Source organism: Pristiophorus japonicus, chromosome 21 (genome assembly GCF_044704955.1).
Source record: "Pristiophorus japonicus isolate sPriJap1 chromosome 21, sPriJap1.hap1, whole genome shotgun sequence".
NCBI lineage: Eukaryota > Metazoa > Chordata > Chondrichthyes > Pristiophoridae > Pristiophorus > Pristiophorus japonicus.
This window is the reverse complement of record NC_091997.1, coordinates 2,551,717-2,574,074: the sequence shown is the minus strand read 5'-3', so window position 1 is coordinate 2,574,074 and position 22,358 is coordinate 2,551,717. Positions and strand designations below refer to the sequence as shown.

At 45.2% G+C, this 22,358-nt stretch overlaps 1 protein-coding gene and 1 non-coding gene across 2 annotated transcripts in view; both read right to left on the bottom strand.

The window, feature by feature from the left end:
* The window catches only part of LOC139233582 (gap junction delta-3 protein-like), a 71,366-nt gene extending 53,311 nt beyond the window's left edge, over nucleotides 1–18,055 (bottom strand). Inside the window, exon 1 of the mRNA XM_070863983.1 lies at nucleotides 17,842–18,055. The gene's annotated coding sequence lies outside the window, so the exon portion shown is untranslated. The remainder of the gene's footprint in view (nucleotides 1–17,841) is intronic.
* A 3,500-nt stretch (nucleotides 18,056–21,555) lies between these two features.
* Nucleotides 21,556–21,627, bottom strand: trnag-ucc (transfer RNA glycine (anticodon UCC)). The gene has a single exon. It is a non-coding gene; the product is annotated as a tRNA-Gly (tRNA).
* Nucleotides 21,628–22,358: the final 731 nt, after the last annotated feature.

Sequence of the window (22,358 nt, the reverse complement as noted above, 5' to 3'; positions counted from 1 at the left end):
CAGTCCTATCGTCCCAGTCCTCAAGGGAGATGGCACCGTCAGAATCTGTGGCGATTACAAAGTAACTATCAATTGTTTCTCCCTGCAGATCCAATACCCACTACCAAAGACCGACGACCTCTTTGCAACGCTGGCGGGAGGAAAGACATTCACAAAGCTGGATCGGACTTCAGCCTACATGACGCAGGAACTGGAGGAGTCATTGAAGGCCCTCACCTGCATCAACACGCACAAAGGTCTTTTTGTTTATAACAGATGCCCATTTGGAATATGATCGGTTGAGGCGATATTCCAGAGAAACAAGGAAAACTTACTGAAGTCGGTCCCGTACACCGTGGTCTTCCAGGACAACATCTTGGTCACAGGTCGGAACACAGTTGAGCATCTGCAGAACCTGGAGGAGGTTCTTAGTCGACTGAACTGCGTGGGGCTCAGGTTAAAACGCTTGAAGTACGTTTTCCTGGTGCCTGAAGTGGAGTTCCTGGGAAGGAGGATTGTGGCAGACGGCATCAGGCCCACCAACGCAAAGACGGAGACAATCGAGAACGCACCGAGGCCACAGAACGTGACGGAGCTGCGGTCGTTTCTGGGACTCCTGAACTACTTTGGTAACTTCTTACCGGGTCTCAGCACACTGTTAGAACCACTGTATGTCTTACTATGAAAAGAGGACGAATGGGTTTGGGGCAAACGCCAAGAAAATGCCTTTGTAAAAACGAGAAAATTGTTATGCTCAAACAAATTGCTTGTGTTGTATGATCCAGGTAAGCGTTTGGTACTAGCATGTGATGCATCGTCATATGGCGTCGGGTGTGTATTGCAACAAGCTAATGATTTCGGGAAACTGCAACCGGTTGCTTATGTATCCAGGAGTCTGTCTAAGGTCGAGAGAGTCTACAGTATGATTGAGAAAGAAGCGTTAGCGTGTGTCTATGGGGTAAAGAAAATGCATCAATACCTGTTTGGGCTAAAATTCGAATTGGAAACTGACCAAATGCCACTTATATTCCTGTTTTCCCGAGAGTAAAGGGATAAATACCAACGCATCGGCCCACATCCAGAGATGGGCGCTCACGTTGTCCGTATACAACTACGCCATCCGCCACAGGCCAGGCACAGAAAACTGCGCCGATGCTCTCAGTCGGCTGCCATTGCCCACCACGGGGGTGGAAATGGCGCAGCCCGCAGATCTAGCCATGGTTATGAAAGCATTTGAGAGTGAGCAATCACCCGTCACTGCCCGGCAGTTCAAAACCTGGACAAGCCAGGACCCCTTATTATCTCTAGTCAAAAGCTATGTGCTTCACGAGAGCTGGTCCAGTGTCCCAGTGGAAATGCAGGAAGAGATAAAGCCGTTCCAGCGGCGCGAAGATGAAATGTCTATACAGGCAGACTGCCTTCTGTGGGGTAGTGGTCCCCAAGAAGGGCAGAGATACCTTCATCAATGACCTCCACAGTACCCACCCAGGCATCGTAATGATGAAAGTGATTGCCAGATCCCACATGTGGTGGCCCGGTATCGATGCGGACTGAGAGTCCTGCGTTCACAGATGTAATACATGCTCGCAGTTAAGCAATGTACCCAGGGAGGCGCCGCTAAGTTTATGGTCTTGGCCCCCCAAACCGTGGTCTAGGGTACACATCGACTATGCAGGCCCGTTCTTGGGTAAAATGTTCCTTATGGTTGTAGATGCGTACTCCAAGTTGATTGAATGTGAGATAATGTCGGCTAGCACGTCTGCTGCCACCACTGAAAGCCTGCGGGCCATGTTTGCCACACACGGCCTACCCGATGTTCTGCTGAGCGATAACGGGCCAAGTTCAGTGCTGAGTTCAAAGAATTCATGACCCCTAATGGGATCAAACATGTCACATCTGCCCTGTTTAAACCAGCGTCCAATGGTCAGGCAGAGAGAGCAGTGCAAGGCTTGAAGAGGGTAACTGAAGGCTCACTGCAGAGTCGCCTATCCCGAGTCCTGCTTAGCTACCGCATGAGACCCCATTCACTCACTGGGATCCCACCTGCTGAACTGCTCATGAAAAGAGCACGTAAGACAAGGCTCTCGTTAGTTCACCCTGATCTACATGAACAGGTAGAGAGCAGGCAGCTTCAACAAAGTGCACACCATGATAGCGCAAATGTGTCACGCGAGATTGCAATCAATGATCCTGTATTTGTATTAAATTATGGACAAGGTCCAAGTGGCTTCCTGGCACTGTCGTGGCCAAAGAGGGGAGCAAGGTGTTGAGAGTCAAACTTTCAAATGGACTCATTCACCAGAAACACTTGGACCAAATCAAACTCAGATTCACGGACTATCCTGAGCAACCCACCTTGGACCCTACCTTTTTTAATCCCCCAACATACACACCAGTGGCAACCGGCACCACGGTTGACCACAAAGCAGAACCCATCATCCACAGCAGCCGATCAGAGCCCAACACACCAGGCAGTCCAGCAAGGCCAGCTGCACAGCAGCCCAGCGAGGGCCCAACAAATGATTCAACAACACCAACTTTCACACCGAGACGATCAACCAGGGCAAGAAGGGCCCCAGATCGACTCACATTGTAAATAGTTGCACTGTTGACTTTGAGAGGGGGGTTGAGGGGGGAGGGGGCAGTTGTTATATATGTATACTTATATTTACTCTCTACAGCCACCAGAGAGCTCATCCCCTGGAGTCGCAAGGGATCCCATAATCCCTTGGGAGCACAAGTATTTATGGAGGCTTCACAGGTTGGAGAGGCACTCTGGAGACCTGCAATAAAAGACCAAGGTCACACTTTACTTTGAGCTCACAGTGTTCAATCTGACTATTTCTCTATACACAACAGTCTCCAAGGCAAGTATATCCTTTCTTAGATAAGGAGACCAAAACGGTGCACAGTACTCCAGGTGTGGTCTCACCAAGGTCCTTCAGAATACCTTCTCCTAGGTGGGCTGTAACCAAAGCTGAAGAGCCCCATGTACCCTTTACAATGGTGAGGTCACCCACACCTATCAGGCACAAGTACCCCGACTGGACAGCAATCTGGTATCTGGGAGTGGTGGCTGCCTGGAGTGGGGCCCAAACTCAAACCTTCGGACTCAGAGGTGTGAATGCTACCATCATCGTCATATCATCATACGCAGCCCCCAGGTGACTGTACAGTCCAAGGTGGGAATTACAGTTTCTGTAACAGGTGGGGCAGACAGTGGTTGAAGGAATGGGTGGGTGGGGAGTCTCGTTTGCCACATGCTCCTTCCGCTGTCTGTGCTTGATTTCTGCATACTCTCAGTGACGAGACTCTAGGTGCTCAACGCCCTCCCAGATGCTCGTCCTCCACTTTGGATGGTCTTTGGCTGGCCAGGGTCTCCCAGGTTTCGGTGGGAATGTTGGACTTAATCAAGGAGGCTTTGAGGGTGTCCTTGAAACGTTTCCTCTGCCCACCTGGGGCTCGCTTGCCGTGTAGGAGTTCCAAGTAGAGCGCTTGCTTAGGGAGTCCCTTGTCGGGCATGCAGATAATGTGGCCCACCTAATGGAGCTGGTCAAGTGTGGTCAGTGTTTCGATGCTGGGGACATTGGCCTGATTGAGACCACTGACGTCCTCCCAATGGATTTGCAGAATCTGGTGGTACTTCTCCAGCGCTTTGAGGTGTCTACTGTATATAGTCCACATCTCTGAGCCATATAGGAGGGCGGATATCACTACTGTCCTGTAGACCATAAGCTTGGTGCCAGATTTGTGGTCCTGGTCTTCAAACACTCTTCCTCAGGCGACTGAAGGCTGCATTGGCACACCGGAGGCGGTGTTGGACCTCGTCATTGATGTCTGCCCTTGCTGATTGGTAGCAGGGATAGCCTACTGAGCCAGTGATCCCTCCCATTCTGATACGATTATCCTGCTGGGTGTCATCCCATGTTTGGAAACCATATTCTGATCTCGTACCACTGGGGCGGTCTGGAGTGAGTCTCGAACTTCACCTTCTGACTTAGCACTAAGCCAAAGCCTCACTCTTTTGGACCATGTCGCTTTAAATTAATCAGCGTTGATGAAGAACACGGCAAAGGCTTGTCTAACAGTCTTTTTGATTTATTTTTAGATCTTATTATTGGCGTGTGGCTGACAGCCCAGAAATACTTGGTTCCAGAAAGACACGAGGACAAGGAGAGATTGAAATAGACCTATCCACTCAACCCATATAGCTCCTCAGCAGAATCACTTGGTAATTGTGCTCTGCAGACAGGGAGGAAATATTTGTCCCACTGAGAAGGGGAGGGGAATAGATTTGATATTATACAGTATTTATGAAAATGTAGAATTAAAGATGTTCATGTAACTTTAAGCAAGCAGACATCAGGGAATGAATAATTCAAACTATAAACTGCTCGCACAATGCTCTGGTGTAATACTGAAGCATGAAAACCAGTAAAAGCCTCAGTCCAGTCTCTAAATCTACACAGATTTAGCTGAAAACAAACTTGTCTCAATCATATACTAATCATTGGTGGATTTAGGTTACTAGAGGGACTCAAGCTCGTACTACAAGGTTGTGTTTGGTCTTTTAAAGAAACGCAGCTGTGGGTTGAATCCTTTTCTCCAATCTGTCTCTGTGTTCCTCTACAATTTATTTGAACTCGCTGGTTATGTATTTTAAGCAAAGCATGTAGATTATCAATGTAAAGCCTCAGGACCTCATCACTGGAGGCAAAAATGCAATAGTTGGTATGTTGATATCTAGCAAACCTTTAGTTTTTCTTTTTCTTTTCTTTATCAGTAAGTAACATTTAGCATTGTTGTTGATAAATTAAGTTAATCTAAGGGTTAAGTCATGGCAGGAGAGCTCAGACTACATGTGCGGGAAGTGCATCCGCCTGCAGCTCCTGACAGACCACATTGAGGCACTGGAGCTGCGGGTAGATTTACTCTGGAGCATCCACGATGCTGAGAATGACGTGAATAGCACATTTAGTGAGTTGGTCTTACCGCAGGAAAAGGGTACACAGCCAGATAGAGAATGGGTGACCAACAGGAAGAGCAGTGCAAGGAAGGTAGTGCAGGAGTCCCTTGCGGTCATCCCCCTACCAAACAGATTCACCGCTTTGGGTACTGTCGAGGAGGATGACTCATCAGGGGAGAGCAGCAGCAGCCAAGTTCATGGCACCGTGGCTGGCTCTGCTGCACAGGAGGGCAGGAAAAAGAGTGGGAGAGCGATAGTGGAAAGGATTCTATTGTAAGAGGAATAGATAGGCGCTTCTGAGGCCGCAACCGAGACTCCAGGATGGTATGTTGCCTCCCTAGTGCAAGGGTCAAGGATATCTCGGAGCGGGTGCAGGACATTTTGAAAAGGGATGGTGAACAGCCAGTTGTCGAGGTGCATATAGGTACCAATGACATAGGTAAAAAATGGGATGAGGTGCTACAAGACGAATTTAGGGAGCTAGGAGCTAAATTAAAAAGTAGGATCTCAAAAGTAGTAATCTCAGGATTGCTACCAGTGCCACGTGCTAGTCAGAGTAGGAATCGCAGGATGGCTCAGATGAATATGTGGCTTGAGGAGTGGTGCAGAAGGGAGGGATTCAAATTCCTGGGACATTGGAACCGGTTCTGGGGGAGTTGGGACCAGTACAAACCGGATGGTCTGCACCTGGGCAGGACCGGAACCAATGTCCTAGGGGGAGTGTTTGCTAGTGCTGTTGGGGAGGAGTTAAACTAATATGGCAGGGGGATGGGAACCTATGCAGGGAGACAGAGGGAAATAAAATGGAGTCAGAAGCAAAATATAGAAAAGTGAATAGTAAAAGTGGAGGGCAGAGAAACCCAAGGCAAAAGCCAAAAGGGCCACATTACAGCAAAATTCTGAAGGGGCAAAGTGTGTTCGAAAGACAAGCCTAAAGGCTCTGTGCCTCAATGCGAGGAGTATTCTGAATAAGGTGGACGAATTAACTGCGCAGATAGCAGTTAACGGTTATGATGTAATTGGCATCACGGAGACATGGCTCCAGGGTGACCAAGGCTGGGAATTCAACACCCAGGGGTATTCAACATTTAGGAAGGATAGACAGAAAGGAAAAGGAGACGGGGTGGCATTGCTGGTTAAAGAGGAAATTAATGCAATAGTAAGGAAGGACATTAGCTGGGATGATGTGGAATCTGTATGGGTGGAGCTGCGGAATACCAAAGGGCAGAAAACACTAGTGGGAGTTGTGTACAGACCACCAAACAGCAGTAGTGAGGTTGGGGGCAGCATCAAACAAGAAATAAGGGATGCGTGCAATAAAGGTACAGCAGTTATCATGGGCGACTTTAATCTACGTACTGATTGGGCTAACCAAACTGGTAGCAATGCGGTGGAGGAGGATTTCCTGGAATGTATAAGGGACGATTTTCTGGACCAATATGTCGAGGAACCAACTGGAGAGCTGGCCATCCTAGACTGGGTGATGTGTAATGAGAAAGGACTAATTAGCAATCTTGTTGTGCGAGGCCCCTTGGGGAAGAATGACCATAATATGGTAGAATTCTTTAAGATGGAGAGTGACACAGTTAATTCAAAAACTAGGGTCCTGAATTTAAGAAAAGGTAACTTCGATGGTATGAGGTGTGAATTGTCCAGAATTGACTGGAAAATGATACTTAAAAGGTTGACAGTGGATAGGCAATAGCAAACATTTAAAGATCACATGGATGAACTTCAACAATTGTACATCCCGGTCTGGTGTAAAAATAAAACGGGGAAGGTGGCTCAACCATAGCTAACAAGGGAAATTAAGGATAGTGTTAAATCCAAGGAAGAGGCATATAAATTGGCCAGAAAAAGCAGCAAACCTGAGGACTGGGAGAAATTTAGAATTCAGCAGAGGAGGACAAAGGGTTTAATTAGGAGGGGGAAAATAGAGTATGAGAGGAAGCTTGCCGGGATCATAAAAACTGACTGCAAAAGCTTTTATAGATATGTGAAGAGAAAAAGATTAGTAAAGACAAACGTAGGTCCCTTGCAGTCAGATTCAGGTGAATTTATAATGGGGAACAAAGAAATGGCAGACCAATTGAACAAATACTTTGGTTCTGTCTTCATGAAGGAAGATACAAATAACCTACTGGAAGTACCAGGGGATCGAGGGTCTAGTGAGAAGGAGGAACTGAAGGATATCTTTATTAGGCAAGAAATTGTGTCAGGGAAATTGATGGGATTGAAGGCCGATAAATCCCCAGGCCTGATAGTCTGCATCCCAGCGTACTTAAGGAAGTGGCCCTTGAAATAGTGGATGCATTGGTGATCATTTTCCAACAGTCTATCGACTCTGGATCAGTTCCTATGGACTGGAGGGTAGCTAAAGTAACACCACTTTTTAAAAAGGGAGGGAGAGAGAAAACAGGTAATTATAGACCGGTTAGCCGGACATCAGTAGTGGGGAAAATGTTGGAATCAATTATTAAGGATGAAATAGAAGCACATTTGGAAAGCAGTGACAGGATCGGTCCAAGTCAGCATGGATTTATGAAAAGGAAATCTTGCTTGACAAATCTTCTGGAATTTTTTGAGGATGTAACTAGTAGAATGGACAAGGGTAAACCAGTGGATGTGATGGATTTGGACTTTCAAAAGGCTTTTGACAAGGTCCCACAAAAGAGATTTGTGTGCAAAATCAAAACACATGGTATTGGGGGTAATGTACTGACGTGGATAGAGAACTGGTTGGCAGACAGGAAGCAAAGTGTCGGGATAAACGGGTCCTTTTCAGAATGGCAGGCAGTGACCAGTGGAGTGCCGCAGGGTTCAGTGCGGGGACCCAAGCTCTTCACAATATACATCAATGATTTAGATGAAGGAATTGCGTGTAATATCTCCAAGTTTGTAGATGACTCTAAACTGGGTGGCAGTGTGAGCTGTGAGGAGAACGCTAAGAGGCTGCAGGGTGACTTAAACAGGTTAGGTGAGTGGGCAAATGACTGGCAGATGCAGTGTAATGTGGATAAATGTGAGGTTATCCACTTTGGGGGCAAAAACACAAAGGCAGAATATTATCTGAATGGCGGCAGATTAGGAAAAGGGGAGGTGCAATGAGACCTGGGTGTCATGGTACATCAGTCATTGAAAGTTGGCATGCAGGTACAGCAGGCGGTAAAGGCAAATGGTATGTTGGCCTTCATAGCTAGGGGATTTGAGTATAGGAGCAGGGAGGTCTTACTGCAGTTGTACAGGGCCTTGGTGAGGCCTCACCTGGAATATTGTGTTCAGTTTTGGTCTCCTAATCTAAGGAAGGACGTTCTTGCTATTGAGGGAGTGCAGCGAAGGTTCACTAGACTGATTCCCGGGGTGGCTGGACTGACATATGAACTGGGCCTTTATACACTGGAGTTTAGAAGGATGAGAGTGGATCTCATAGAAACATATAAGATTCTGACGGGACTGGACAAGTTAGATGCGGGTAGATTGTTCCCGATGTTGGGGAAGTCCAGAACCAGGGGACACAGTCTTAGGATAAGGAGTAGGCCATTTAGGACTGAGATGAGGAGAAACTTCTTCACTCAGAGAGTTGTTAATCTGTGGAATTCCCTGGCGCAGAGAGTTGTTGATGCCAGTTCATTGGATATATTCAAGAGGGAGTTAGATAAGGCCCTTATGGCTAGGGGGATCAAGGGGTATGGAGAGAAAGCAGGAAAGGGGTACTGAGGGAATGATCAGCCATGATCTTATTGAATGGTGGTGCAGGCTCGATGTTTCTATGTTTAAGCCTCTCCCCCCTCCCTTTCGGAGATTAAAGAATCTGTGCCAAATTGAAGAATGGAAGAGCACCCATGATCTAATTGAATAGTGGATGGAATAGGCTCGAGGGGCTGAATGGCCTACTCTTGTTCTTATGCTTCCCCCTGCCAGAAGGCGCATCACTCCTGAAAGATGGTCATGTAGGAACTATAAGCTTGCTCCAGCTATTTACACAAGTATGGACTGATGAAACTAAGGCCCACCAGTGCTAAGGTATCGTCATGTATTTTTTAAAATAAAGGCAAAGTGCCAAAACTGACTACAATATCTATAGGGATATTATGCTACTGTCAATATTGGCTGAAGAATTTATCTGGATGATATTTACTCACATCAAGAAATCTCTCAGACATAAATGCCACAAGAGTATAGGAGAATAGGTCCAACATTGAACAGATATTTACACTTGGGCAGGTAGCAGTCAAATGACACAAATACAATATGTTGCTTCCATCGATTTGAAAAAAGCTTTTGACTCATTGAATAGAGAGTGCCTATGGCTCCTGTTACAATCCCTAGGTATTCCGATCAAAATTATATTAATCATAAGCGTTTTATGCCTACACAAGCAGCCGGGTCCATATTGACAGAAGGCTTTGAGCCAGGGCTGTGTTCTAATCCCATTATTCTTGCCAGGTGTTGACTATATCATGAAGTGAAAAACAGAACAAAAGGATGTGGGACCAGCCTGGGTAATGGATATGGACAGATCGGGACTTTTGCCAACAACATAACGGCTTTGGTTGAAATTGTGGACACACTCACCGAAGCCATACACATTTTTGACCAAGAGGCATCTAGCCTTGGTCTTCAGGTCAGCTGGAACAAGATCAAAGTGCAATCGCTGGGCTACAATATCATTACAGCTACCTTCAGAATAGATGACAATCTATTCAAGATGGTGGAATCAATTCACGTAGTAAGCATGGTTTCCTCCAAGGGGTCTGCTTTTCTGACTGCAGTAGGCATGTTATAATTTGTGAGCTCTGCAATTAACCCGCTGTCCCGAATATGGAGACTGAATATATGTCGCAATCTCAAAGTACGGCTCTACAACGCATTAGCAGTATCCATATTTATACAAGGCTTAGAAACTTGGGTAGACACCAAGGTAATGAATAGCCCACTCTGCGATTTGTGTGTGCACTAGGTCCGTGCACTAGGTCCGTGCAGCAGAGCTGGTCTCCAGTCATCTTGGTTAATCCTTGCCACTGGACCAAGACTTAGCTCTGTCAAGCCCGTGTGGTGGCTGGTGTGCAATGACCACCACACATTAAAAAAATGCACGCACAGGCATCTTCCACCTTCAACATGCAGTTCGGGATCTGGAATATTAGGTCCTTCATCGAAACACCTGTGAACGCATCCTTTTTTGGCGTGGAAGCAAGTCATCCTCGGTATGGGGGACCGCCTATGATGAATAGGTGAATCAATGGATTTGATTCTATAATTGATTCCCGTAATACTAAAGGTTAAGCCTCAGGACACAATCTTAAATGAGACTGTATGTAAAATGAATAATCCACCACCGCTGTCCCAATTGGTTGATCGATACCAACTCTTCCACTATGGGCACCTCATGTGCCACCCTGAGTCTGACCACCAAACCACTACCAACATGGAAGATGCCAAGAGGAAGACCCCGAATAAGATGGCTCTTATGTACAAGTACCGAGATGACGATGATGGCTCAGTGATTAACTCATTGGGGAGGTGGAGCCATGGAGAGCAGCAAGGTCCCAGATTTAGTCCACAGTCTGTGCAGAGTAGGCTGACGGGATGTTAAGGTGAAACTATAATTGGCCTTAATATACTGGGTGGCAGAGGTGGGGGGGGGAGGGTTAAAAAAAATGGCCAGGCTTTCTTCTCTTGGTCACCATCCATCAATCCCTTTTGGAAGTGCAAGTGAGGACAGGATTGGGCTCAGTTGCAATTCATCGGACGATGGAATGACCTGCTAAAATGAAGCCCCACCCAACAAAGATTCAATACCTTTGGGTGTGGGGAGAGGAGAGGAAATAGTGGTGGAAAAGAAAGGTTTTATAAAGAAATACTGTTGAGGTTATCATTTAGTTGCAAGATTCTCGTAACATTCATAAACTGTACCAGCTTCATTTTTGTGGTTTAGCATGTAATTAAATTCCTAAATTGCCTTGTAATTTCTACTATTGTTCAATAAATAAAATGAGACTAACTATTTGTACTGCACTTTTTTTTGACAGACAGCTGTCTGTCAAGCACCCCCCCCCTACCCCCTGCCCGTACTGCACATCTAAATGACATATTACCCCTTCAATACCTTGCAAAATCTGGTTCATCACCCCTTGGAATATGGCGGGGGTATAAGACACTCCAAATGGTAGCCTATTAAATTGATATAGGCCTAGATGAGTATTTATAGTCAAGCATGTCTTTGACTCCTCATCTACTTCAAGTTGTAAGTAGGCATTCGTAAGATCCAACTTTGAGAAGTGTCATGTATTCAACTGTCATTGTAGCCCATGTATAAGCTGACCTAAGTTGTACACCTTGAGAACACTGACCACAGGGGGCGAACTTGTGGGAGACACTCCTAACCTGGACTTTTCTGGTATAAAAGGGGAAGCTCCACCCACCGTCTGTCTCTTGAGTTCTTGGTAATAAAGGTAACTGGTCACAGAGTGACTTTCTCTCAAGTATGGGCCTCGTGTGCATTTATACTGTATAGTAAGGACATATCAAGAAGATTTGACCACGTATCAGTGTTGTTTGGCAATGTATTGGGGCGATTACCCTCTAGAACCTGGTTTACAGTTACTTTATAATCACCACGCAACCTTACCATCGGACTTAGGTACAACAACAATCGGTGTAGCCCAATTACATAGATTTATCTTAGAGATAATGTTCTCAGTCTCTAGTCTTTTGAGTTCTTGCTCAACTTTCTCCTTGAGTGCATATGGTACAGGATGTAGCTTGCAGTAAACTGGTCTAGCATCCTTCTGTCCCCTGATACTCGCCTTAAAGCCTTGGATCGGACTGCCTGTTTCGCAGAATACCTTCGGATACTTCTTGATGACATCATCCATTGATGCAAATCTTGTTTCAACGTGAAAAATCTCACTCCAATCCAGCTTCAGTGATCCCAACCAATTTCTTCCTAGTAGAGCAGGCTTGTCTCCTGCCACTACTAAGAAAGGCAAGCTCTGAAACTGATCCTTGTATTTCACCGATATGACGTACCATAGGAATGTTCTCTCCCGAGTAGCCTCGCAGCTCTATCTTGGATTTCTCCAAATGGGAAATCGCACAATTTGTCGAGGTATTTCGACTCCAGTACTACACTCATAGATGCACCCGTGTCGATTTCCCGGGTATCTTGGTTCCTGCAACATCTACGTGGATGATGATACGTTTCGAATCGCTGTTAGTTACCCTCGTGCTCCTGATGATTTGTAGCTCTAAAACCTCCTCGTCCTGTTGTTTTTCTTCCATGCTACGTAGTCTCTGGGGATTTCTACTTATAGCTTTGACTCTTCAGTGGGCATGCCTTCGCAAGATGCCCAGTTTTCCTGCAAAAGAAACATTCTGCCTTCACATATGGACAACTTTGAGCAATGTGTTGTCCCAGGCACTGATAGCACGACTTCAATGCTCTGTTACCATTGCCAGTTGTGGAGACCTTGGGGCCCAACGGTCTTTTACTTTTAACCTGCAGGTGATTCACCTCGGTTGTCTGATGACTGGAAATCGCACGAAATTCTGGGGAATATTGGTCGGCCATGTCCATTGACAGAGCTGTCTGACAAGCTAAATCAAAAGTCAGGTTAGGATTTATCAATAACTTTCTTCTGATCGCATCATTTTTCATCCCACAAACAAAAGCGGTCACGCAATGCTTGGTCCTGAAAGTTTCCGAAATTACAGTGGCTAGCTTTTTTAATGCTACAATGCACTCACTGATACTTTCGTCGGTTAACTGATCTTGTATTCCAAAACAATAACTTTCAGAAATTTCCAGGGGCTCAGGACTGTAGTGCTATTCTAGAATCTCCTTAAGTGATGTGAACTTTGGTTTGACAGGTACAAGCAAATTTTTCAGGGTTTCACCTCGGGCCCTGCTTCAGTTAAGAAAATAGCCCGTTTTCTTTCCAACATCACCCGGTTATGGTTTATCATCATCGGAGACTTCGATGACACTACTTGCGGTGAAAAACATTTCTAGCCGCTCCACATATGCTCCGAAACATTCGCGGTCATGTTGAAACTCCCCCAAGTGCCCTATTATTCCCATAGGCACAGCCATCTGGACTCTGGCAGTTCAGCCAAGTGTGCTTGTAATTTACCTTGTATTTTTAGCTGTTAATTAAAACAGAGAAGCTCTCAAAGTCTCTCTGTCAGTTGAGTGAATCATCCACCAACAAAAATTTCAGCTAGGTTATCTGATTATCCTATTCGCCGTCACCAATGTTATGTTTTTGGTACAATCTCACAAACACACACAGGCTTTAAGATGGCTGATAACTGCAGGAAACCAGTCACATGACTTGTTCCCTCTTTATTGTTGTAAACAGCAATGGCTGCAATGTCACAGTAGTCCACTGGGTGGAGCTATATATAATACATTAACCACCTTATCTACCTGGTCTGCTACCTTCAAGGATCTGTGGACATGCACTCCAAGGTCCCTTTGTTCCTCTACACTTCTCAGTGTCCTACCATTTAATGTGTATTCCGTTGCCTTGTTAGCCCTCCCCAAATGTATTACCTCACACTTCTTCAGATTGAAATCCATTTGCCACTGTTCTGCTGACCTGATATCGTCCTACAGCTTTCTTCTTCATTATCAACCACACAGCCGATTTTAGTATCATCTGCAAACTTCTTAATCATAACCCCTGCATTCATCTAAATCATTGATAAATACCACAAAAAGCAAGGGACCTAGTACTGAGCCCTGTGGAACCCCACTGGATACAGCCTTCCAGTCACAGAAACACCCATCAACCATTACCCTTTGCGTCCTGCCTCCGAGCCAGTTTTGGATCCAATTTGCCACTTTGACCTGGATCCCATGGTCTTTTACTTTCATGACCAGTCTGCCATGTGGGACTTTATCAAAAGCCTTGCTAAAATCCATATACACTAAATCAAATACACTGCCCTCATCGACCCTCCCTGTTATCTCCACAAAAAATTCAATCAAGTTAGTCAGGCACAACCTTCCCTTAACAAATCCATGCTGACTGTCCTTGATTAATCCGTGCCTTTCTAAATGAAAATTTATCATGTCCCTCAGAATTTTTTCCAATAATTGTCCCACCACCAAGGTTAGGCTGACAGACTGAGTAATTACTCGGTCTATCCCTTTCTCCCTTTTTAAACAAAGGTACCACATTAGCAGTCCTCCGGTACCACACCTGTAGCCAGAGAGGATTGGAAAATGATGGTCAGAGCCTCTGCTATTTCCTCTTTTAATTCTCTTAACAGCCTGGGATGCATTTCATCTGGGCCTGGGGATTTATCCACTTTCAAAGCTGCTAAACCCCTTAATACTTCCTCTCTCACAATGTTTATTTCATCTAATATTTCACACTTCTCCCTGATTACAACATCTGCAGCAGCCTTCTCTTTTGTGAAAACAGACACAAAGTATTCATTAAGAACAATACCCACGTCTTCCATCTGCACACACACCTTTATGGTCTTCAAATAGGCCCTATTATTTCTTTAGTTATCTTCTTGCTCTTAGTGTAACCTGCAGTGAGGTATTCACTTGTGGAACCGGCATGAATTAAATTTATTAAAGAAAGGCATCCTGTCTGATGGCTTAATGGATAAATGTAATCTGCTGTGAGCTGCTTCACATTGCAAAACAGAATTCTAATTAGGTGCCCAATTTGCTAGGCTGTAATTCCCCTGTATATTTTATTTCTTGAACAATAGTAGAAATTACAAGGCAATTTTGGAATTTAATGACATGGTAAACTACAAAAATGAAGTCGGCACAGTTTATGAATGTTACGAGAATCTTGCAACTAAATGATAACCACAACAGCAGGTATTTCTTTATAAAACAAAATCTATAGTTCGTTACCCTTTCTTTTCCACCAATATCTCCCCTCCCCTCCCCACATCCAAACATCTCATCCAAAAGACAGTGCAGCACTCCCTCAGCACTGCACTGGAGCGCCATGCTAGATTATGTGCTCAAGTCTCTGGAGTGGGACGTGAACCAACAAACTCTGACTCAGAGGCAAGAATGCTGCCCATTTAAGTCAAGGCTGACCCTTGACAATCAAATAACTCAATTAATCTGCTAAACTGGTATTAACTGAAATTTGGAGTAAGGTGCCCTAGGATAAAAGTCCTAAACTTTCCTATCATGGCATGACACACACATAAGCATCTTCCATATTAATTCACACTCAGGAGCATTGCACAGAGACAGGAATGCCGAGGAAAGTAACACTACTTCAGGAAACACTTAATTCACTAAAATACTTTAAGAACAGGAGAAAGCATGGATGTTCCATAGACAATGTAATAACCTACCCTCCTGTGGACTCTAGTCCATCCATTTAATCTGTTGAGAGAAAATTCTACATAAACAGCTCCCTTCCTGCCCCTACCCATCCCCCAAATCAAGTATACACTATTACAGAATTAAGAGAGAACAAATACACCATAACATAGGGAACCGACAAGAAACAATAGAAGTGGTCTTCACTTAACTCGCGTTGCGACACTTCACTAACCTCGCGGGGAAATCAATCTGCTGGATTCACTATCAAAGACCATAAAGGATCATCAAACCCAATCCCATTATGCTTATCTCATCCCAGTAGGTTAAGGATGAATGGTAATAACTATCTGTATCAGGGAACTGAGCACATATATATGGGGAGAGAAATTCACTATCGTCCCGTTTGGGGCGCTAATTTTTAAAAGTTTGAAAAGTTAGCACCAGGTGGAGTGCCGGGCATATCAATTGTTTGCAGGATCCCGTGTAAAAAAACTGGAACAGGAAAGGTAATTTTTTTTCCCCCCACTTACCATGGCCATCTTGCCTTTAATCATTGCCCCCGAAGTGGCCGGACCCTCGAGCCACGCTTCCTGCAGCTGTTGGTGTTTTCGCCCGGCACTGCTGCAGGGGGCGGAAGTCAATTTCGGGTCCGGGGTGCTACCTGGACAATGTGCGTGGCGATGATATCAGGATCTCCAGGTGAAGGAAATCAGGGCACAACGCCATAGCGCGGCCACAAAATCAGCGCTGCACCCGGCGCAAAGCCATTTGCACCCCATTAGCGCCCTCGGGGATGCCTACGGGAGGTGCAAAGGCACCCAATTTCACCCCATGGTCTTTTCATTCAGTAAATCTGCCCATCCTTATATTCCTCAGTACTGTGCAGGCACCCGTTCATTACTTAATTGCAATCACAAACAAACAGGACTGACGTACATAGCCATCCCCAAAATAGTATTCTTAAATACAGCATGTTATAAACTTACAAGGAATTACAAAATTAAAAATACTGCAGATTGTATCGCTGATAGTTCACTAGGTAAATGCACTACTTGGTACTCAGCACTAAGAAGCAGGACAGTCCCAGGTTTAATCCCCAATCTGTGCGGACATAGTTAATCTCATCTCGGGTAGTATTGCTATTGCTACAATTGGCCTCATAAATCATTGGATTGAGGAGGGAGAAAAGCCAGGCTAACAACTTCAGATTGCTGTCCAGTGACCCTGCAGTCCAGTGATCCTGCAGTCCAGTGTTTCTATGTGGAGCTCAGGTGAGGGCAAGATCAGGTCTGCTGTCAATTCTATTTGAAGCATGTTGAGACATAATAAGATTATATAAACTAGCATTTTGTATGAATGGACTTTCAGCTCCATAAAACAATTTGTAGGTTGGTACATTCGAAAGCTAATTTCTAGACAATGCTGTAATTCATTGGTACTAAGGGCAATCTGTGCAGATGATATCCAAACCCCTCTTTTTAATTAATGGAACGGTTGCTAATTGTTAATTTGAGAAATTTGAGTGTTAAACTTCACTTGTACATATTAGTTTACAGTAAATCCACTCTCAAGGCACCTTGCATTTTTCATTATTAGATAAATTAATTTTATTAAATAACACATAAATTCTGTGGAAGATATTCTGAGATCACGGTCCCAACTGTTTTTCAGACCAAACTTGTACAGTGAAAGTCCTTCCAATAACTAAACTGTCAGTATTTTGTGTTTTGTTTTATTGAGGAGGGGTTCCTTTTTGATCACCAATTTTCTGACCTGTCTACTCATACACTGCTGAAGGTGCTGAGGCTCGCTAGGGTATAGTTCCATTGGTCTGGAAGTCGTTCAGTAATTCGTCCAAGTGGCCATTCTTCATTTGTGCTGTCAGCAGGTTTACCATTGAGTACAACACAATTAAACTTGATACAGTTCTTGCCCAACATCCACACATGCACTATTTCCAGCAAAGACAACTGGATATCCGGCATGAATAAGAAACATGACTAATTTCTTTTCCTGACCAGCTTAGTTGAGCCTCACAAAATACAAGATTCTTGGTTTGTGCTGAGTTAGCCAACACCAGTGAGAATACAATAATTATCCCGAGAGGGCCAGGGAGGAGAATCATCAGCCAGAGTTTCAGCTTCTGGAAACAGCTTTTGTTGGGTTGGATGAGGACAGGATCAAGCACACAGTCCTCCTCCACCCCCACCCCCCTTAATGGAACAACCTGTTGGCATCCACAAAGAATGACTACTTTGTCAAGATACCAGAGGGTACCCCAGAAAGGAACCAATAGCCATTTTAGTATTGTTTAGTTCGGATCGCAGGAGTCTGACATTGGTGCTCCAGCACACGATGTTCACACTACCAAAACCAACTCCTCCATCCCAATAGTAGCATCATAGAGCTGTAGACATGTTTCACGAGTGGCTTGAATTCAGGTCGCTATGGAACATTTCAGGTCGAGTGGTCACTTTAAGGAGGGGGAAGTGGAGGTTCCCAAGGGGTTTCGCCAACCATTAGCATCATCATTATTGTGAAAAGCAACTAAAATGGTTAGGAGATAGTGAAGAAAACTTACTATTTTCGAAAGCTACATGGCACATTCCATGTTCAAAGGCACCTTATTTCGATATTTTCCGCCGTCAGGAGGTCTGCAAAAGAAACGTTTTCACTCTAACCTTGGTCTAAGGTTCTCTTCGTCAAATTCAACTTAAGGTTCTTTATTTGCTCCTCCAGCAACGGCAAGCATTGGAAGGCAAACCTCCCATTAGATCGAGCAGTGAAATGCAACCTGCTCTGAGCTTAAACCTCGTAGGAGGGGCATGACCCCTCCAAAAATAACACTCGGGCAGACGAACTAAATGATAACTCCTCTATCAATAAAAGTCTGTGTCTATGAAACGCGTTTCCTAATACCCTGAAATGCTTTATAATCATATGGAAAAAAGAACGCGGAAAGCAATTGAATGAGAAGTTTCACTTAACTTTTCAATGACAGGCAAAACTTTCCATAACTGGACCCATCTTGTCTTGACACTCCCTCTAGCGGTGACCGGGATCACGGTTACAATGCCTCCCCCTCCCCTCCCCTCCCTGTATATTCTCAATTGGGCTGGTGTTGGGAGTAATGGACGATTCTGAAGCCCCCCAGAACAGCAAGCTTCGGAATGTTTCAGAGAGCTGTCTCTGCCCCTGTGTGAAACTCGCCAAATCCACGTTCCTTCTCTTGTCACTGAAACCAACACATGTCCGTGCGCTTCAACAAGATGTTTTTGTAAAGTCGTTTTAAGGGGAATGAAACATCAGGCTGATGTTTGAGGAAAGAATAAACACTCAGCGTGATATCCTTTCTTCCCTCAGCGTGTTTAACGAGATAGCTAAACCACATCTTCGCTTATTTCAAACAGCAGGTGCAGATGATAGCATTGGGCTTTTAAGAAATTTCAAGTTCACTGTTTTAATGACGATATCACTGAGCCACCCTGGCCTAATGTGATGCCACTTTCCAATGGCCTCCTAATCAGTCCCTCCTAAAATATTTCAAAAATAAATTGAAAACCAGGTCGGTCAGATGAATCGTTTCATTTTTTCATAGTGATGATGTTGAAACTCTCTCTTTACAGCAGTAACTTGTATTTACATCGCTCTTTAACGTCGGAAAACGCCCCAAGGCGCTTCACAGGAACATGACAAAAATTGACGTGCCAAATCAGGAGGTATTAGGGCGTGTGACTAAAGGCTTGGTCGAGGTCAGATTTAAGGAGGGCATTAAAGGAGGAGCAAGGGGTTTGGGGAGAGAATTCCAGAGCTTAGGGCCTGGATAGTTGAAGGCACAGCCACCAATGGCGGGGCAAAGGGGCCCGAGTTGAAAGAACACAGAGTTCTTGGAGGGGTTGAAGGTCTGGAAAAGGTCACAGAGATAGGGAGGGTTTGGCAGAGGAGATTGAGAATTTTAAAACGTGGTGGACCGGGAGATAATGTTAGTCAGGAAGGGCAGGAGTGCTGGGTGAACAGGACTTGGTGTGGGTTAGAATACAGGCAGCAATTTTGGATGAGCTCAAGTTTATGGAGTGTGGAAGATTGGACACGGCCAATCTGGAGGTAACAAAAGCATAGTTGAGGGTTCAGCAGCAGATAAGCCTGAGACAGTGGCCAGGGAGGGGCGCTGCAATCCGTGGTGAGGGAACAGAGTTTTTGACGTGGCCGTAGTCAATGGCTTTGGTTTTCCCAATGTTCAAGTGGAGGAAATTGTGCCTCATCGAGGACTGAATCACTGAAAAACAATCTGACAACACAGAGGCAGTGGAAGGGTTGAAAGGTAGTGGCATGGTCAGCATATGTGCAGAATCTGGTGTTTTTTACGGCAAACGAGCCAAAGGTGGGCAGAGGAAACGTTACAAGGACACCCTCAAAGCCTCCTTGATAAAATGCAACATCCCTGGCCCTGGCCAAAGACCGCCCGAAGTGGAGGAAGTGCATCCGGGAGGGCGCTGAGCACCTCGTGTCTCCTCGCCGAGAGCATGCAGAAATCAAGCGCAGGCAGCGGAAAGAGCATGTGGCAAATCTGTCCCAACCTCCCTTATCCTCAACAACTATCTGTCCCACCTGTGACAGGGACTGTGGTTCTCATATATTGGACTGTTCAGCCACCTAAGGACTCATTTTAAGAGTGGAAGCAAGTCTTCCTCGATTCCGAGGGACTGCCTATGATGATGAGAATCTGGCGTCATGTCTTTGGATGTCACCGAGGAGCAGCATGTATATGATAAATAGGAAGGATTTGAACTTGTGTGAGAGAATTTTTAAATGGAGGCCGAGGATGTCCTGTGACTTTGATTAGGGCCATTTCAGTGCTATAGCAGGGCAGAAACATGGCATTGCAGGAACGTTCAAGAACTTGAGGCAAGGGAGTTTGGAGATTGGGTGATAGTTTGCAAAGTCAGAGATGTTTTTTTTAGGATTGGGGGTAGTACCTGAGGAGAGAGGACACTTCACTGTATCAGCTGGCATGGAGGCCAGGAAAAGCTGAGTGGTCAGCAGTTTAAAACTTCAGGAAATCGATCACATGCCCAGCTGTTGAATCTTTCTTGGAGATCATTGCCTCTCGATGTGGATCTGGAGTTAATGTTTTTGAAGTAGCTGATTCATGATGCAGTCATATTTAAATCCAAATTTGTGCTTTTCTAGTAAGACAAGGTCAGATAGCCCAGGAGTGTTGCTATTTTGACCTGCTTGAACCAACCCTGCAAAGCTAATTGGCAAGTTGAAATGCAGCTTCGGGGTAAGGATCTTGTACCCTGGCTAGCCACCAGCTATTGTTTTCATGCTATACATGACTCACTTTTAGAGTGGAAGCAAGTCTTCCTTGATTTTGAGGGACTGCTTATGATGATGCTATACATGACACTAAGGTGGAAACAGAACATAGGAGCATGCTTCTGCTATTCATCCCTTGAACCTTTCCACCATTCAATTAGATCATGGCTAATTATGTATATATCCTTTATGTATATATCGTGGGCCGCCCCGGCCTGTGTGAGAACACCACCGCAGGTCGGGGCTATAGAGCTGGAGCGCTGGGCCCTGGAACATTGTGGGCGGAGGTGCAGCGAATGAGGGTACGGAGCCCAGAAGAGCCGAGGGGCCCAGGAGCAGCACGGACCTGCCCACCTTGCGATATGTGTGTGCACTAGGTCCATGCAGCAAAGCAGGTCTCCAGTTGTCCTGGTTAATCCTTGCCACTGGATAAAGGCCTAGCTCTGTCAAACCCGTGTGGTGGCTGATGTACAACAGTCACCACACGTTTAAAAAAAAAATCGACGCACAGGCATCTTCCATCCCCTCAACTGGAGTTCAAGACTGGAAAATCGGGTCCTTCATTGAAACATCTGTGAACTCTCGTGGAAGCAAGTCATCTTCGATCGAGAGACCGCCTATGAATGAATATATCCTTTAATACCTAACAAATGTATCAATTTTGAAATTTTCAATTGACCACCCCCCAGCCTCAACTTTTTTTTGGGGGGGCGGGGATGAATTCCAGATTACCACTACCTTTGTGAAGAAGTGCTTCCACACATCACCCCATAGCTCTAAGTTTATGCTCCCTTGTTTCAAGTATCACCACCAGAATGGTTTCTCTCAAACTACCCTATCTTAAACACCTCAATTACATTAATCTTCTACACTCAAGGGAATGAGCACCATACCTAGGTACTTTATGTTGATCGTCATAACTGCTTGCAACCAGAGTCATCAGAGGATCATTTCATCCTCAAGTGGAAATGACAAATGTGATGGCTGGGAATCGAACCCAGGTCAACTGCTTGGAAGGCAACCAGGCTTACCACTGCACCACCATCACACGTTTATGTTGATCGTCATGTTGAATTCAAATTAAGCAGCAGATTTCATTGATCATGACTAATTTGGAGTGGGGTTTTGAATTAAGAGGTGAAAATTATGCAATAAATTTTCCAATGGGAGCTTTTTTTGTGCAATTACATTTCAAATTAATAGAAATTGAATAAAGCAACTTCAAATTCGTAGACTATGTTCTTCTGGGTACGGCCTTCATCTTCGCTCCCTTAAGTCCAAGGGATGCAGACTTAAACGGATATGGTGGACGAGTTTAGCCATTCACTGCCAGATCTGGCTGGATCACAATCGGGTCCTGCTCTCGTCTGCCAAAATTGCTCTCTTCCAGAATTCTGGAACGCAAAGATAAACTCCGGCTTCTATTCTCCACTGCTAACCGTATTCTTAAACCCCTCTCCCCTCTGATTGTAAGTGTGAGGAGCTCATGGAGTTCTGTCTCCCAAGATTGAGACCATCCATTCACCTCTCCTCCATCGTCCAGCTGGGCAGGACTGCATTTGCCTGGTTCCATTCTTATCCAATCGTAGCCAGAGAATTACCCACAATGGTTTCTCTTCCCACCCCCCGCAGTTATCTGTGGTGTCCACCAAGGATCTATCCTTGGCCCCCTCCTATTTCTCAACTAATTTCCACCTGCGTTGGCAATGCCCAACTCTACCTCACCACTTCTCGCGACCGCTCCAGTCTCTAAATTGTCAGACTGCCTGTCCGACATCC